This window comes from Tamandua tetradactyla, chromosome 19, assembly GCF_023851605.1.
Source record: "Tamandua tetradactyla isolate mTamTet1 chromosome 19, mTamTet1.pri, whole genome shotgun sequence".
Classification (NCBI taxonomy): Eukaryota; Metazoa; Chordata; class Mammalia; order Pilosa; family Myrmecophagidae; genus Tamandua; species Tamandua tetradactyla.
In genome coordinates, this window is record NC_135345.1 from 25,960,646 (window position 1) to 25,965,508 (window position 4,863).

General features: G+C 40.7%; 1 pseudogene; it reads right to left on the reverse strand.

The window, feature by feature from the left end:
• Positions 1 to 1,168: 1,168 nt before the first annotated feature.
• Positions 1,169 to 1,583, reverse strand: LOC143663526 (thiamine pyrophosphokinase 1 pseudogene; annotated as a pseudogene).
• Between the last annotated feature and the right edge of the window lie 3,280 nt (positions 1,584 to 4,863).

The window sequence follows — 4,863 nt, forward strand, 5'->3', positions numbered from 1 at the left end:
TGTTTTAATTTGGTCATTACGCAGGACTATATCTGTCTGCATTGTGATATGGTTAGTGAGCTTCTGCTGTCTTTGTGGCATATAAGTAGCTTGATTGATTTACTTTGGGAGTTGATTTCTTTCAGTAATCTAAGGCCTTGTGTTTGCAGGATGGATGCACAGTAGGGAGCAGTGTATGGGGTGGGGCACTCAGTGTGGTGATTTGTTTCAGGGCAGGTAAAGGCGCAGGTTGGGGATGGTAAGCTGATGCTTGTGAACGTGGGCATCCAGCAGCCAGGTAGGAGGTAGCTGGGCAGGTGCACCAGTCTGGGGGGCATAACCCTGGTGTGCACTGGTCTAAGGCACAGGGCCCTTTGTGTGCATTCATAGAGCTGTGGCAGCAGCTAAGCATTATGCTGTCATGGATTGGGGGCAGATGTGACCTAGCTGAGCAGGTCAACACTTTCTCAGAGCTGAGAATTGTGGCTGGGGGCCATGCACATGCATGATTCTAGGAATGCTGTAAATTGAGGTTCTCAAGGCTGAATGATGTGACTGGGGGTTCATGCACACATGTGGGCCTAGGAGTGTCATAAACTGATGTGCAGAGGTTGTGCGATACTATAGGCAGGGGGCAGGGATAGCATAGGTATGGAGGTTAGTGCCCACAGCCTTTATGCACTGGCAACTGCCTGCAGTGAGCAGGGAGGGAGAGGTAGTTCTTGGGAGGGGTGAAGGAGAGGTGGATTGGGCTGCACTTGAGGCGGGGTGGGGGTCAGGTACATGCACTGGGGTTGTTGGGGTAGGGGTGCCTGGAGCACAGGAAATGGGAGCAGGTGACGGGGTTCAGATTTGTGGAGTATGGGGTGTGGGGTGAGTCACCAGTTATGGGGCTGCACTGGTGGGGTAGCATGCCCAAGGAATACAGCCTGACTTACTTCCGATTCCCAGGCTCCCATCCGTGCACTTCTGTGGGCTCCACGCCTCCGTGCAAGGCTCAAGCCCTCTGCCTCTCAGTTCCTTGGTCTCTGCAAGCAGGGCTGCCCCATGTGGTGCAGAAGGCACTTCCAGGTCAGCTGCACTCCCGAATTGCTGCCTCTGTCGCCCTCCTGTCCCTTCTCTAATTTTTCCGTGGAGCAGGGCTAATATCGAGCTACTTTATTCAGCCATCTTCCCGGAATCCAATAGGTTAGTTTTTGATGGCCACGGTCCAGAGGAATGGCTGATCAATTTCCACGTTCACTACCCCAGATCCATCATAGGTATTATAAGTACTAACCAGTATTCCAAAACCAAGTACGATTTGTGAGGTTCCACTTTAGGCTTGTTATGGTAAACCTCATTGCAAAACTATTCAGTAAGAATAAGGCAACCCCAGGCACCTTCCATTCCAATATTTCCAGTATATATACATGCAACCTGTGCTTTCATGGTTGGAGCAGGTAGATGAGAGATTTCTCTTAATTTATTATAATTGGCAAAGTAGTAATACCAGTGGCTTGAAACAGGATGCTCACAAATGCCCTAATCTGGTCAAAACATCCTCCAATCACAAACATATCAATCTGTAGGTCTTTTCCTTCCCATATTCTTTTGGAAGGCATTTGGTAAAGTCAGTGTGGTTCTGATCAGGAGTGGAAACCCTTAACACTGCAGGCCTAATGGAATCAAACTCTCCATTTGATGAATTCATGCAAAAAGCTTTCCTGCTGTCCTTTGGTGATATCTTATAAGTGGTTGTCACTTCCACCAGCACAAACTTTTAAAAGCCTTGCTCCTAAGATGATGAAAACAATCATCCAAAGCCTGGTTCAGAGTCAAAAGGCAATACTTTGGAGTAATTAGAATGTTCTAAATTTGATCATGGGACTGTATGCACAACTATGTGATGATACTGTGAATGAGTGATTGTATATTTTGGATGGTTTCTATGCTGTTTGAATGTATCTTAATAAAATTGCATTTAAAAAAGGCAATACTTCAAATTCCCATTTGAAGGCAGGGGTTTCAATGGGGGTAAAGACATGCTCAATATTGTAATATTGGCCTACAATAATGGGTGGAGCAACCAACAAAAGGAGCACTTGCTGCAAGTGCAAGGATGATTGATGACTCGGTGCTCAGCTGAGACTCTTGAAAAATATTTTTTTGATCTAGAAAGTTGTTCCGTTAAGCAAAAAAAATAGATAAGTCAAAAAGAAAACAAAATGGTATCTATCAAACTATCTGCCTATCCCCAAAGGCTGAAAGTATAAACTAAGATGTTAACAATGGGAAATCCCAGCTATAAGGATGATGGGGATTTTTTGTGATTTTCTGTTTTCTCCAGATTTTCTATTAATCTATGTTTTACTTTTATAATTGTTAAATATATATATGCATATGTGTTAGCTAAACAAAAATTTAAATAGATATAGAGTTTTGTAGCTCTGTTTGAAGAACATAAGATTTAAGAGTTTCAATAGTGCTTGCTTTCCACGGATGCAATTTGTGATTTTAAACATAGGTTTAGACTATTTCTCTGGTCAAACTAGATAACTTTAGGCAGAATGGGTCATGGCCATGATACTCTGGGAAACCTCTTTTCCACCTTACCCAGTGTTCTAGTTTGCTAGCTGCTGGAATGCAATATACCAGAAACAGAATGACTTTTATAAAGGGGAATTTAATAAGTTGCTAGTTTATAGTTCTAAGGCCAAGAAAATGTCCCAATTAAAACAAGTCTATAGAAATGTACAATCAAAGGCATCCATCCAGGGAAAGATACCTCGGTTCAGGAAGGCTGATGAAGTTCGGGTTTCTCTCTCAAGTGAGAAGGCACATGGCAAACACAGTCAGGGCTTCTCTCTCAGCTGGAAGGGCACATGACGACCATGGTGTCATCTGCTAGCTTTCTCTCCTGGCTTCTGGTTTCATGAAGCATCCCAGGAGGCATTTTCCTTCTTCATCTCCAAAGGTCGCTGGCTTGTGTGGACTCTGCTTTGTGGTGCTGCAGCATTTTCTTCTCTCTCCAAATCTCCTATTCTCCAAAATGTTTTCTCTTTTATAGGACTCCAATAAACCAATCAAGACTCATCCAAATGGGTGGAGACATGTCGTCACATAATCCAGTTTAACAACCACTCTTGACTAAATCACATCATCCAGGGAGATGATCTGATTACAGTTTCAAACGTACAATATTGAATAGGGATTATTCTACCTTTAAGAAATGGGATTTTGATTAAAACATGGCTTTTCTAGGGGGCATACATCCTTTTAAACCAGCACACCCAGAACCATAACTCCTATGAGAGCAAGCCCCTGTGATTGACATGACCTCTGAGCAGCCCAGCAAGTGTGTGAACCCAGGACCGAGCTGGTGTCCTATACACAATTGCTATTCGTTGCATTTGTCAATTGGGTGATGGAGCTGGCCCCTCCAAGAGCCAGGAGGAAGGTCCGTCCATAATCTCCCAACTCATCACTAATTTCTCCAGATAGTGAAAGTATGACAAAGTTTTAAAAATATTCATACAGATGAGCATTTTGCTGCATTTGTATGCCCACTGTCTTGGTTTGCCAGGGCTGCTATAACAAAGATAACACGCTATTTAGCTTAAACAAGAGGAATTCATTGTATTACAGTTTCAGAGGCTTGGAGTTCAAAATCAAGGTACCAAGGTGTTGGCAGGATTCTGAGTTCTTGGAAGTCTGTAGTATTCTTCTTCTTTTTCTTTTCTTTTTTTTTTAAATCTTTTAATATTTTTATTGAGACATCTTCATGCACCATACAGTTCATCCACAGTATACAATCAATGGCTCACAATATCACCACATAGTTGTATATTCATCACCATGATCATTTTTAGAAAATTTACATCACTCCAGAAAAAGAAAAAAAACATACATTCCATACCCCTTACCCTTGCTTCTCACTAACCACCAGTATTGCAATCTACACATTTTTTTTATCCATATATATATATATATTTTTTTTTTTTTTTTAAAGGAAAGACAGAGAGAAGGAAGGAAGGAAGAAAGGGAAACATTTTTAAACATTTTCTTGTTTTATTGTATTTTGTTTTTCCGTTTTTTGTTACATGGGCTGGGGCCGGGAATCGAACCGAGGTCCTCCGGCATAGCAGGCAAGCACTTTGCCCGCTGAGCCACCGCGGCCCGCCCCATATATATTTTTTAACTCATCTGTCCATACCCTGGATAAAGGGAGCATCAGCCACAAAATTTTCACCTTTTATGGTTACATTGCAAAAGCTATATAGTTATACAATATTCTTTAAGAATCAAGGTCACTGGAACACAGTGCAATGTGGCAATAAATTTGAAAATATGCACCTCCTTCAACCCAGTTATTCAACTTTTTTTGTGTATGTTTTGGAAAATTTCTAACACTTGTGCATGAAGAGACAGAAAGTGTTTATTCAAATATTGTTTGTACCAGCAAGATATTGCAGGTAAATGGATAAATAGTGGTATTATCACAAAATAGAATATATAGACATATTCTTATATGTAGCATAGGTATCAACATGGATAAATCTCAAACACATAAAATGTAGTGAAAAAGCAAATTTTAGAAGAATACTATTTAAATAAAATTTTAGAACATTCAAACAATTCCATAAAATATTTGTGCATTTCAATTTATGTAGTGAAAATATTAAAAACACTTTAGAATTAGAAACACTCATTCATGTATGCCTCTGGGCATAAAAGGAAGTTGAAAGGATTAGGGAGGCATGCTAATAGATGGTTTCTATGATTAGAATGTTTTATTTCTTTAAAAAAAATTGTTGGGAAAACCAAAGCAAAATACTAATATTTTACAAAGCTGAGTGATGGATACTCAAGCATTATTTGCTATACTAATGCTTTAGCAAATAG